General features: G+C 40.7%; 1 protein-coding gene across 1 annotated transcript in view; it reads left to right on the top strand.

The window, feature by feature from the left end:
• Positions 1-3,010: 3,010 nt before the first annotated feature.
• Positions 3,011-13,876, top strand: part of ASCC3 (activating signal cointegrator 1 complex subunit 3) — a 253,573-nt gene continuing 242,707 nt past the window's right edge. The window contains exon 1 of the mRNA XM_058835623.1: positions 3,011-3,052. The gene's annotated coding sequence lies outside the window, so the exon portion shown is untranslated. The remainder of the gene's footprint in view (positions 3,053-13,876) is intronic.

Raw genomic sequence — 13,876 nt, 5'->3', positions numbered from 1 at the left:
TGATTGGCTGAAAAAGAATGAATTGGCCCACCAAAAGAAAGATCTCACACAATTAGATGAAAAATGTGATAACCAAATTAAAGATCGGTCCTACACGAAGAAGATAGTGATGTCAGCATTTTTGCCGTGGGCAGCTGCTGCTAAAGCCCTTGGTGAGCCTTCTCACCTGGAGTGTTGGCTTGGTAAGCAGGCCAACCGGACCTCCTCTGTCCTGAGCGACCTCCTGACAGATGAAGAAACTGTTAGGCATGCTACGCTACAAAACCGAGCTGCCATAGACTTTCTGCTCCTGGCCCATGGACACGGCTGTGAAGAATCAGATGGTTTATGCTGCTTTAACCTCTCCAGCCCCAGTGAAGGCATCCACGCCCGCATCCAGAGACTCCAACATGCAGTCCAAAAACTCCAGGCTGAAAAAGAGCCCCAGTGGCTTGAAGACCTTTTTGTGAGCTGGGGACTCGAGAGATGGGTTGCCTCCGTTCTCAAGAACATTTGTTGGGTTTTCTTGATTGTTATTATCTTCCTAAGTATATTTTCATGTTTTAAGAAGCTATCAGCTAACTCTCTAGGGGATGCCTTTTTAATAAATAAAGAAGTGGGAGTTGTGGGTGCGGAGGAGCCCGCTGGGCCCGAGATACTGGCCCTCCCCTGGAGAGGAGATACTTCTCTGTAAGAGCGACACAATGTTGCTCCCAGGGGTCTTTGAGTTAGTTATGTTAAACTGTTGTGTTTCATTGGTGTTCCCCCCCTACTGTCCCACCCCGATACAGGTATCTGGGGCTTGCCCCCGCCCCTCTCCTTCCCCATAAATATCCCGGGTTTTCCTCTGTTCGGGAGATTCGCTGTTACCAGCACCCTTTGCCGAAGCTTTGCCTGAATAAAGGCTTGTGCCTCGGTGGAACGCTGGACCAGCTGTCTCGTCCCTGCTTCCTGTGTTGCCTGCCTGCCGCCGCTGCCGAGCTGAGCTGAGCTGAAATCACTATACCATTACTGAGCTGAGCTAGAATCACTCGACTGCTCGAAGCTGCTCGCATGCGCTTCGGGCCAGCCTTTTTCAAGGCTGCTTCTGGAGAAGTCGCGGTGCTCCGGGCTTTCCACCGCCGCGGCAGAATACAGTGCTGAATTAACTCCTGTAAATTTCCAGGGTATTTTGCAAATTTAAGATCAGATATGTTTCTTCCTTCTCAGATTCTACAATTTTGAGCCTACTTGACTGAAACCTTTTTCTCAAATTTGAATTAGAACTTCTCATGTGACTATGCCAGAAGGATTTGATGCAAAAGATGGAGGAAGACTATTTACACCTTTTTATTGGACATGCAAGAGGCATAAGAGTCAAACAAAGGACAAGATGGTGAACTGGAGATTTAGATACTAATGAATATTGAAATGCTGCCAAAGATCTGGTGCAACATAGGAGAGAATAAGCAAAGGATTATTTAAGATATGGACATCAAACAAAGGATACAAGAAGAAATAAGAAGATACAAGAAGAAAAACTATTTGTTTGCTCTGAGAAGCAACTTCCTCTTCAGCTGATCCCACAATTTACATTTCTGTCCATCTAGGTCCATACATAGGGTGAAATTGTACTCACCTCGTATATCTCCCTATAGGTAACTTTAAACTTTACATTAGTATATATACATCTATACCTCAGCTGGTCTTTTCATGCTCCCTTTACTTATAAATGAGAAGCACTGGCACTTCTACAGCAGTACAATTCATTAGATCTCAGGGTGAAATGGAAAGAACCTGTGCCATTCCATTGATTCTTAAGCAAATGTAGAAATTGAACACAAACATAGATTTCCATGTAGTGGGAATGCAATTTTCTTAAGATAAAGTCTTTATCAATATTTTCTATCACTTTCATACATCATATATCTTCCAAAAAGAATGGTACATACTGAAGAATTTTTTTTTTTTCCTGAGGCACATATTAAGTCTATGTTAAGTCTATGTTAATTTAATAAAATTAATTCCATTTACTATCTGGTGCTTCTGGTCCACTAAACATCTAGCAGTTAACATCTGTATTGAAAAGCATCACCTTACACATATATACAGTATTAACACAACTGAGGACACAGGCCACTTATTTAAAAAGCTAGCTTCAAAAATCGTAACACTGAATAAGCGTGGAATAGCTCTACAGGCACACACTGAGGTTTGGCAAGAATTAAGTGTGCAGGGGATGGATGAGCTGCAAAAGAGCTCTGAGGGCTGAAGGCCATGGACGCCCACATCCAGGAAAGTCCGAGGCACTGACACAGGAGCACAAAGTCCTGAGAGGAGCGGCTGAGGGAGCCGGGGTTGTTCCGCCTTGGGAAAATGAGTCTCGGGGAGACTCTTACTGCTCCCTAAGACTGCCTGAAAGGAGAGTGTACCCAGGTGGGGTCAGCATCTTCCAGCAAGCACTGACAGGACAAGAGGACACAGCCTTAGGCTGTGCCAGGGGAGGTTTATTTCGGACATTAGGAAAAATTTTTACTCAGGAACGAACGGTGATTAGACACTGGAATGGGCTGCTCAGGGAAGTGAAGAGTCACCGTCCATGGAGGTTTGCAAGACTGGACATGGCACCTGGCGGCGTGGAGTAGGTTACAAGGCGGTTGGTGTTCGGTCATAGGTTGAACTCAGTAAAGATTACCTCTTTATCAACGTAATTAATTCTGTGAAATACTGCTGGGAGCTGACCCACGGCAGATCCCACGTCGGGCATAACTGGGGCGGGAGCACAGGGCTTAGCAGCCGCGGCACCTCGGCCAGACTCGCTCTCTCTGCACAGAGAACGCGGCGGAGGCGCGGCCTGTAGCCGGGGTAGGCCTGAGCGCGGGGCTGGCTCGGCGGAGCGCGGAGACCCCGGCGGGGACCAGCCGACGGCACGGTCGCAGCCCCGCCGCGGGCACCGGGGGAGCCGCACAGCCCCGCCGCGGGCACCGGGGGAGCCCCGCGGGCCGTACCGGACACGGCCCCGCCCGCTCGCCGTACGGCAGTGTCGCGCCGCGCCGGCTCTTGGCGGCAGCGGAACCGGCGGGCCGTAAGGCAGGTGCGCGGCGGGCGCGGCGGGCGGGGGTCGGGCGGGCGCGGCGTGGGGGCCGCCGGGGAGGCCCCGCGGCGGGCGCTGCTCTGCGCCGCCACCTGTGCAGAGCCGCGGTCCGGCACCCTGGGGGGGTGCGGGACCGCCGGGACCGGCCTGCCCAAGCGCGGGGGGGCGTCCCGCCGCCGCTGAGCGGGTCTCTGCCCGCAGCCCCCGCGGCAGCGGCGTCGCCGCGCTGCTGGCGGGGCGCGGCTGTCGGGAGTCAGCCGGGCCTCAGCCGGTGCCACGAGTTGCCTCCGGCGGGCGGAGCAGGCAGGGGGCCGGGGCTGGCGGCGGGGCCGGGGCTGGCGGAGCGCTCGCCGTGCCCCAGCCCCGGCGCGCACCGCGGCGGGTGATGCAAGGCCGCTCCTGAAGGCCCAGGTGCCGTGTGCTCCTCTCGTGCGCCTGCTGGGCTTTGCTGCGGAACGGCGCTGGCGGGACTGGTCAAGTGGGAAACGCACCGGTGTCGAATGTACTTTCTGTACTTACTACCGGTATTAATAAATAGAACGAGAAATGAAGAACGAAAAAACCATATGGTCATATAGTGTTTTTCCCTTTCGGGTACTTCTTCGGTTTGCTTGGTAGTGGTAAACTGATGGCTTTGCTCATAAAACACATGACAGGCTTGTAGCGTCCTAAGGCTTGCACTTCAGGTGCTTCAGGAGTGTGTATCATGTTGGAATTCCTGTAATACCTTTGCTTAAAACCTTGTATGAGTTCTGAATGTAGGTTTTGTTATTAAAATGTTAACATTGTATAGACCCTATAAGTCTTACAGCTTTTTTAAAAATTGGCTGTAAAGTAGTACTGTTGAAGTGAAACCAGAAAATGTAACTTCTGCAGAGAAGAAATCTAATAGCCATGTTTAGTTACTTTCCAGATGATAGACTTGAGTGTAGCCAGTGACTAGAAAAAATATTGGAAGTTTCAGAGACAGTGCAGCAAGGATTATGTGTGTACACATGGTAGGGTGTAGAGCTAAATTTTTAGGAGGAAGAAAACCAAACCAGCCATCAGGTCAGATGCAAACTGTCCTTCTAAAGATGTCATTGATGATAACAATGAGGTGGTGAATCTGATTAAACACATGCTGCTTTTCAGCAGATGCTGTAGTAAAATGTTTTCCTTTGGATCTGACTTGCTTCTGGCCAGAGGAGAGTAAACTTGCATCGTCTTGGAATTATACATGTAGATACTTGGAGGAACTCTTGTCACATTTGTGTGGGAATACAGACCAACTCCCAGCTAGGGCCTTTATGCACTGTATAAACAAACTAGTTTACATGTTAGACCTCAGTTTTCTCTAAAAGCTAGTTTGGCCTTTGGAAGAGCTGAGGTCATGACTTCTGCTGAATCAGAGAGAAGGCAAGAAATTGTCAAACGACAATGTTTTATTCTGACAGTTCTGTTTACAGAACTTGTTTGAAGCTAAACCTGCAGCAGCTGGAGCAGGTCTGGTGGAGGGCTATGAAGATGATTAAAGAACTGAAACATCTCTCTTACGAAGAATGTCTGGGAGAGTTGGGTCTGTTCAACCTCAAGAAGAGACAAGTGAGGGGAGACCTCATAAATGTGTGTAACTATCTGAAGAGAGGGTGTCAAGAAGATGGATCAAGGCTCTTTCTGGTGGTGCCAAGCAATAGGACAAGAGACAATGGGGAGACATTCATGCACAGGAAGTTCTGCCTGTACATGAGGAAGAACTTCTTCACTGTGTAGATGACTGAGCACTGGAATAAGCTGCCCTGAGAGGTTATGGAATCTCCTTTACTGGAGATACTCAAGAACTGTCTGCACTGTATCTTGTGGTCTACAAGATGGGCCTGTTTGACCAGAGAGGTTGAACCAGATGATCCACTGTGGTCCCTTTTAGCCTTACAAATTCTGTGGTTATATGATCAAGATGATTGTAATTTGGCCTCTAAAGAACTTGCAGTCCATTGCTTCTCAGTATAATTTTCAGGTTTTTATTGTGTAGTGTTAGTTCTGTTTTCAGGAAGAACATTTATAGTTCAAAAATATTTTTTTACAGAGTTAATAGAAAACTCATCCTTCATAAAAGGCTGGTGTATATTTCTGGAGGTCCAGTTGACCTACAGTGCTTTCTCTGAAAATGTTATCCTTTATAAATACTGAACTGAGCTCAGGCTGGTCCATGTTATTATTGGATGTTTCATTCCTCTTCAATTACATAGTTACAGGAGATGCTAATGGGGTGTGGAGGTGGTTGGGGGAAGGAAAGACACATGTTATCTTTCGCTGGTTAGTTATAAAGTTTATTTGAAAGCTGTTAAAGGTGGGATTAGTTCTAGTTCATATGGGTGTTTTGTGTGCTGAAGTTTCTTTTCTCCCTCCTACAAAATTTCCCCACAGAAAATTGAAGTCCTCGTTACTCCAAATAACAGCTTACTGTTTTCCTGGTAAATTGTCTATAGTAACAATTGTTGAAGTTAGTGTTGAGCACTTTCTAGCCTACACATTTTCTTAAACCGAATTACACTTTAATGTTTGAAGAGGGAACTGAGATCAAAATGCACTCTCTAGTTCAGATAAACTTATCTAATAAAAAGCAGTTTAACAAATGACCTATAATGTGTAGCTGGATGTTTATTAGAAATATGACAGTTGATGTCTGAACTAAAAAGAGAAGAAAACAAGGGTAAGACCCAGAAACAGACTGAGAGACATTAGACTCCTAAATCCAAAATTGTAATCCTCAGTATCTCTGTTGTCATTTCACCTTGTAGCTCTGTTTTCAAAGAAGATGTTTGTCTAGTGTCTCTCTCCTGTAGCAGCCAGTAGGAGGTGCTTAGGTGATCTACTGAAAAAAAAGGGAAGACAAATCCAATTATACCTTCACTTTCATATTATCTTTTAGTAATCCATGATTTAAATAACTGATTATCTGTTTCTTAGCTGTTGATTCAGAGACTACCAAGGTAGTTGATGTCCATTAATTCATCTAGGCATACCAGAACTTTTAGTCTTTTTGGCATCTTGTGGCAATGAATTCCCAAATTAATTACGTTCTTTGTAGGAAAGGCATTCTACTTGCTATTATTCTTACCTTAAACTATTAAGTTTTGTCATGTACCTCCTTATTCTTACATTATGAGCAATTGTCAGTCATGTGTTTAGCCCTTCTTGCTTTTTAAATACCTCATCACATCACAGAAAGGAGCAATTTTGTGTTTATTGCAAGCAAAACCCATAAGGGGATGTACAGTCAGGGCATTCTTTATGCTCATCTCCCTCTGAGGAATTTGATTGCCTCTCTTTGCACAATGCCAATGTGAGCACATTCCAGTATCCGGTTTAGGAGTTAACTTTCATCACAGTTGAAGTGCTTGAGATTTGTGGCTAAAACAATGTTGATAGCACCACAATGTTTTGGCTGTTTCTGGCCTGCACAACATCAAAGCTTTCTTCCACCCTCCCTGCCCAGCAAGTTGGCAAGGGAGTGAGCAAGAGGCTGTGTAGGGACACAACTTGGACAGTAAACCAAACTGGCCAGTGGGATGTGCTGTACTGTGTATTGTCAAGCTCAGAAACAAAAGCAGAGGTAGAGGAAGAAGAAAGGGTGCGGCTTTTGCTTTCAAGTTGTCTGGGTTTCAGAGATTAGTAAACTGGAGCTTGTAGCATTGGTCACCCTGTGGGATGTGGTGAGCATTTCTTTCCTTCACTTGTGGGTTATTTAACTGTCTGCATTTCAACCCTCTAAGTTTGTTTTTTTTTCTTTTCTTCCTATTTTCTTCCCTGTCCCACTGTGGGGTTGAGCAAGCAGCAGCATGGCTGCTGGCCAGGGGCAAGCCACCCCAACACTGCACAAACACCTAAAACTGTGACTATTGAAAGAAGCAATAGCAGCACACTATGGTTCTGTGGTAATGGTCCTCACTGAATTAACCAGTGGTGTGAAGGATACCTATGCTGGGTGTTTCTTGAGCTTATTCTAGATATAGATATTCCTCTTGATGTTGAACACAACTGTGTATAGTTCAATGAAAATCCATTAAACTGGAGTGAAGCCAAGAAAGTGTTAGGCTTCAGTAGCAATGTGGACTGTTTAAGTGTTGCAGAAAGGGCAGTTGGTGTTTTCTGTTTTCTATTTAGTACATAAACATGTGGGCGAGAGTTTGGTGGCCAACCTGTTGCTGAGTGCAGCTCTGAGATGTGAAATAAAACTCTTGTTCTTTTTCTGTCTTGTTAAATCTAGTGGGTGCTACAGAAAAGTAACTTTAAAAGGAAGATGCAGACTGTTTTACCTAGTTGATATTTTAGGCATAGAAAACTTACCGTCTCTCCCCTTTCATTGTATGCAGAACTTATGGGTATAAATTATACACTTCCCTAGACTTTACCATCATACTTTACCATCCTTTGTTCTAAAGCATGTGTTTACTCTGAGCCATCTGTTACTCTTGCTTGCCCGAAGGCATGTTGGATGTTCGGCCTAAAAAATAGACTGACTCTGATATTACAGGCCTGAATCTTAAACATAAATAGGTCTTAGAGCAAGAATAGATGATTGTGGAATGATAGGGTGGTGGTTGAAGCATTTGTCAGGTGAATTGTGGAGCAAATTTCAGTTTTAAAACTGGCAACTTCAGTTGTAAACTGGCTTCTGAGAAGCTGTGAAAATAAGTAGATGACTTCGTACAGTTGTGACTTACTTGCCTGCATTCAAATATTTTGTAAACCAGATGGCCATTTAAACAACTGCTCCTTTTTTTGAAACTGATGAGGACTGCTGAACTGTGTCACTTAGTGAGTTTCTGTTTGGAAACTGGATTCTGATGAATTTTTTCAAGAAATAGGAAGACATTAGTCTAAACTGCTGCTCTAAGGGAGAGCAAGTATTCAAAAAATGAGTAGACATGGCACTTCATTATATGGTTTAGTGAGCGTGGTGGTATTTGGTAAAAGGTTGGACTTGATGATTCTGGAGGTATTTCCAGCCTTAATGATTCCATTATTCTAATGTGTCCTCTCCTTGACAGATTGGGGAAGAGTAAAGAAGAACTCTGAAAGTCTTCTTTTCCATTTATTGTAAGAAATTTATTAGTGAGACGGGATGAAAATAGCAGATATTTAACAGTTGCTTGGGAAGACAAACCCCATAAGCCTGCATGTGTGTCTTTGCTCCCCACACCCCTTGTTTCTCCTTTCCCAGGGTTTTTTACTGCTGAGCATGACATCATACGGTGCACATCTATATTGCTTCCAAAACATGAACATAAATAAAATGCTTGGTTATATAATTTTCTTGTTAGGGTAGCATTTTTATTTCTGGGGCCTCTTTCAAAGTTGATTCTATAAATCTGAACTGGAAGCCCATGTTCCATGCTAATACTCATAATAGTTGTTCAAAGGCTTTTAACTGTTCAATGGGAGATTCTTGTGTAACATGTATGTATGTATGTATTAGCTTACAGTGCAATTTTCTAAAACATGTTATAAAAAATTTTACATACATTCCAGCAGAATGTGACTATGACTCAAGAAATGCAGCCATTTAAAAAAATATACAGCTGGAAAAATCCTGTTTTAACCTCCTCAAATCACTAGAGACATAATGGGGCTATTTTTCTTTTTATTGTATCTGCCAAGAATAATATTATGCCTCAATTTATGTTCTCCTTATTTTCTTATGTAATGAGCAGACAAGTTTGCAAGCTTTGAAAAGACTGTTTGGGATTTCCTCACTGTAGGAAATTGTACAGGTGTGTTTCTCAAAATAGCCTCTTGCATATATAGTCAACATTATAGACAGTCCAGGAAGGACTGGCAGCATTTGTTAGTTTTGATTCTAATTTGCATTTGTAACATTGCAGCCCTACCTTTTTTTTTTTTTTTTTTAAGTTACAATTCTAAACTGCACAAATGATAAATTATCAATTAGAAAGCTATTGCTTGCTAGTCATCAAATAGCTGATGTGCTGTTTAAAGTGCCTGTGTGGCATGTGAGCTCTGAAGAGAGGACAAAGGATCCTGCCTTTAATAATATTACTTTATATGGACATGTATCTATACAATAGGTGAGTGTTGCTTAAATGTATTTTTAATTAACTTATTTTTTTCTTTGTAGAAAAGACTCTGCCTTCAAGTAGGCATGCTTTCAGGACCTAGATGTATACTTATAATTCAAGGCAGACCTTGAATTAATTTTTTTGCTTAAATTTTTAGGCTGAAATTCTGACTTTTTTCAGCCCTGTATCCTACCAATGTTAAGTAATATTTAAGCTAAACCAACCAGACAGTTGTCTGGCTTGGGACAGCTTATTGTGTCATTACCTTGGGTTTCTTTACAACTCTCTTTGTCAGGGAGGAGGTAGTATTGCCTCCAGGCAGTAGGAGGAAGCTCTGAAGCAGAAGGCATCCCCAAAAGGCTGGTGTGATTTGGACTGAAAAACTTGTCTTGATAGGTTGATTTTTGGGACTCTCTATGCATCTTCATCACACTTCAATATTCGACCTCATTAGGTCAGTGAGCTGTCTTATGAATGCGGTTCTGTCTGCGTTTCTGATGGGAAATAGAAACTTGTAACTTTTTAACCGCTGAGCTGGACTGAGCCTTCAGTGTGCTTTCACAAGGATCTAGTAAGGATAAAAGGACTGCTAGACCATGAGTGGCTTGTTTATATGGACATACCTTTGGAAAAGTTATTATATATGTTGACAGAGACTTTTAGGAGGAGTGTTAGAAAAACTGAGGGGTAGTGTAGTGTATTCAGAATTAAAACACTTTTTAGAAGAATTATGATAAAATACACAGCTTTCAGGTTCCAGTTGCTGTGTATTATTGGAAAGATACAAACTAGAGAGTTTTCTGCAAACTCTGTCAAGACTTTCTTAGTCCTTCCCTCCTCAAAAATCATGACAGGTATCAAACAACATACAGAATCATAGAAAAATCATACAGGATGTATTTTAGAAAATACTACAAACATTATATAAAAATTGAATGAATGCAATAAATTCAAATATTCCAAAACATAGCAAGCACTTAAAATTGCATCTTACACTTACATTATTTTAATTAAATTGATGCATTTGTGTGGACAATGCCATCTGTTTCTTATTTTATGTAATGAGTAATTTTCTACATATTTCTGTATTATTTACTGCAACCATTGGTAAAAAGTCTGACTCAAAAGCTGCTGGAAATAGGATGACTTTATTTATAGCTGGTAGTTTGGGAAACTTTTAATTTAGTGATAGTCAAAGTTGGCCAGAATCTGTGTTTCTTTTGAAGGCCTTTTCCATACTTTTAGTAAATAACAAATTAATTTTCTTGTCTCTTACTAGAAGGGGTATAGAATCTACAGCTTCTTATTTAACTGGTCTAAAACTGCATATTTCTGTTCTGAAAAATAATTCTATCATTTAGTACATGCAGGTTATCTGTTTCAGATTGCCAGCATTACCATTATTATCACTAGCTTTATTGATAAAATTGCTTAACACAAAAAAAAATTAGTATTTTCTCTAAATGAGAAATCCTGCTTCAGTGCTTTCATAGAATAATTGTTCTGTAAGATTAAATGGGAATCTTGGCATAAGCTGCACTGTGCTTACACAGCTACTGTGTGTTGTCTGCAAGATGCAAAGATTTTATTATACCCATTTATTATAACCCATAATTAATTACTAAAGATATCCTCGAGAAGGAATCTCAATGTTTGGCAAGATACTTCAGAACTGACGTCCTGTCTTTGCAGGTAGTATGAACATTGCTAATGACTGCTGTAAAGAAAGTGAATGACTTGGTTAATAAGAAGGAAGACAGCAATCCTACTCATACCCACCTCTCTGTTTTGATTTGAGTAATAATGTACAGGCAGGGTCTTAAGGATTAGTGTACCTGGCTTAGTCTTTTATTTTATTGCATTTGAGATCCTTTGTAAATTCTGAAATAGGTTATGTTTCTCTCAAAACAGATGTTTAGTGTTTCCTTCAAAAACATTTAGGAGAATGCTCCAGATACAAAATGATCCAGTTCCCACCTTGAGGCTTATTGAAACCCTATTTTGAATGAAATCAGCATTAATTATGAAGGATAATTATGGTGTTGAGTGTCTAATAAGCATCTAGTTATTTAGAACTGGGGGATAATACAGTATTTGAGGCATTTTTTTAGTTGTCTGTAAATATGGTAAGTGATTTGAGTGCTTGAATACATCCCTGTGAGGCCTTAAAAACCTCACAGAATTACACCTCGTAAAGGCCAGTAATTCCCACTGGGGGCTTTATCCTTGGATGTGCTTGCTATTCACTACAGGAATGTGTCAGAGAGATTTTTTTTTTTACTACCATCTGAACAAGTTCTCCAGCATGCTCTTAGCCCAGCAGTTATGCAGCTGTGTATTATACATGTATTGTTATAGCACTTATATTTGCTGAAGTGCATCCCACATCCTCTCAGCCACCCTCAGGGAGATGCAATGTGTGTTACTTAGCTGTCATGAGCTCAAAGCTTTTTCTTGCTCTCACTTACCTGTTTTTATTCATCCTCCCTTTCCTTCTTTTGAACACGTACATCCCTATTTACCTTCCATACATCTCTTTCTTTAGTGACAGCCTTTCTGGAATGCAGTAAGATAACCCCTGAGGTTGTTTTGAACGTCTGTTGATGGCACAGTGTGTAACAGAGGCACAGGGAGCCTCCTATTAAACTGAAAGCAAAACTCGACAAATGACACCTCCACCATCCCCATCTTGTATTATGCCTAATGTTTAAATAAATATACATGACACATATTTTGAAGTTGGAAATTTGCTTACAGTACATCTCCACATGTAAGGCAAGTCTCAGAGTTTCTGTTGCATGGGACACAGTTTGTCTTTTGCTTCAGGGAACTTAAGGTGATGAGGTGTAAAACTACAGACATTTTGCAGCTTAACAGCTGCATTACATTTTATGTTCTTGGAAAAGGAAGATGAGTTATTTTGAAGAAAGGGTTGTTTTATTTTTTTTTCTATTTAACAACAGCAATTTTTAGTAACTATCCCAAAGTACATCTAAAATGAACACATTATTAAGCCAAGCCACATGTTTGACATCATCCCAGAACGGTATTGAGCATAATCACAGGAAATGCTTTTCCAGCTGATGCAAGCAGGCACAGTGTTAGGCAGCTGGTGTTTAATCACATGCATGGCTCAGATTATGAAAAAATGTGAAAAGGGTTAATACTATATTGACTGAATGACTTGTAATTCCATTATTTGATTTTCTAGGGTTTTTTTTTTTAGTGACTTCTGTAATTAAGATGCTGAAATTGTCTATTATGTTAACGATGGCACACATAGGCCCTGTTATTCCTCCTTGTTATGCTGAAGCACTTGTGTGAATTTTGGTATTCACTGAAGTGAGTATCATGTGTCAGGAAGCCGCTGTTTCTTCCTGAGTACATATTCCTTAATCTTGCTGTCACCCTTTTAAAGATTGACCCAGTCTTGACTGGAGATCAGCAATATTTGACCCAGACAACTTGAGAGAATTCTGGGATGATGTCTGGGCCTTTTGTAGAAAGTGAGATGTCTGAAAGCATACAGTGGTTACTGCATCAGACAGCACTGTTTGTAAAAGTGCAAAATACAAAGTCAGAAAATAGTATTGTTTTAATGTCATGCTTTCACCTGCTGTTTCGGATTTATGTCCCAGACATTATGAAACCATTATTATCCCTGGCTAACTACTTTGATGTTAGGTATGTATTTGTACTGTTGGCATCAAACATGCTTGGATAAGAAATTTTATTGAATCTAATAAATTATGTTCTCAGAGATCCAAAGTAGCTTTTTTTTTTATCTAATGGTTTCATTTTTTTTCTTTAAAGTGTTTTCTTTAAAATAAATAAAAAATAATAAATAAATAATAATAAATAAAATAAAAAATAAAATAATTTTCCTTTGATGTGTGTGATGTAGAAAGGATGTATACCGAGTAGAATGTATTTGGGTTCTTTTAAATATTGAGTCTTATTTGTAAATAAAATATCAAGTTTACCTTTGTGTTAATGAAGCTGCTGAAGTTAATTGTAGCCTTTCTAAAATGTGTTCATATCAGTAAAATTTAATGTTACTGTGTAAGTCTTCTTACACAGTAGTGTAAAGTAAAATATTGAATGTGTTGATAAATTTAAGATGTCTTAATGTGCCCTTATGGTCTCAGTGTTTGATTTATATATATTTAAAATGTAAAAAATGTTACTTCACTGTCCCTTTAGCTTTTGTATAGCCTTGTAGGTGGGATTTTGCCCTTATAGTTTCTTTTTCATTTGAAATGTTTCCACTTTCTCAAGTGAAAGGAAAAATGCCATTTGAAATACTTTGTGGTCAGTAGCAACCTGCAATTCACTGCCAATGTCTAAAGCCTCCTTTTCTTTATAATGTTCTTTGATTAGATTAGTTACTAGTAATAACATCTTTAGGTTTTATAAATTGCAAGTTTACATAGACTGCAATAAAACTTGTTAATAATTGGAAGAATTATAAGTAATATAAGCAAAATCTGGGAACATGGATTAATATTACATAAATACTTGAAGCAAAATCATGCTGTAAAGTCTTAAAGGACAAATAAAATGTAAAATATTATAGACTACAGAAGCTGGTACTTTAGGATCATGTAACTGTGGATTTTACCTATGATTTTTAGCTGTGTTAATGCTATGTTATTCCATCCTTTGTAAGAAAATAAAGATTTCTGTTCAACTTGAACAATGACATACCAGATCTGAGCATTCACCTTCTCTTAGCCCTACTGGGCAGCTGGTTTGATCTGTT

The sequence above is a fragment of the Poecile atricapillus genome, chromosome 3, assembly GCF_030490865.1.
Source record: "Poecile atricapillus isolate bPoeAtr1 chromosome 3, bPoeAtr1.hap1, whole genome shotgun sequence".
NCBI lineage: Eukaryota > Metazoa > Chordata > Aves > Passeriformes > Paridae > Poecile > Poecile atricapillus.
This window is presented reverse-complemented; position numbering and strand designations above follow the sequence as displayed.